Here is a 243-nt window from a genome sequence, read left to right as displayed (position 1 = left end):
TCCACCAGGGACATGGCGCGACGGGAGCGGGATGTGGGGTCCCCGGCCGCGGCGTGGGCCTCGTCCCTCTCCTCCTCCTTCCCTGCGGCGCTGCTCGGCCTCTCTCTAGCTCCCTTCTGCCTGTACTTCTGCCTTCCCCGCTGCCCGTGTCGCAAACCCGGCAGGAAATGGCCTCACTCACATCAGTGGAACGCGGCCCCGGGGTGGGGAAGTGGGGCAGAGGCTGCTCCGCCGCAGCGGTTT

Source organism: Phaethon lepturus, unplaced genomic scaffold (assembly GCF_000687285.1).
Source record: "Phaethon lepturus isolate BGI_N335 unplaced genomic scaffold, ASM68728v1 scaffold41199, whole genome shotgun sequence".
Taxonomy (NCBI): Eukaryota; Metazoa; Chordata; class Aves; order Phaethontiformes; family Phaethontidae; genus Phaethon; species Phaethon lepturus.
This window is presented reverse-complemented; position numbering follows the sequence as displayed.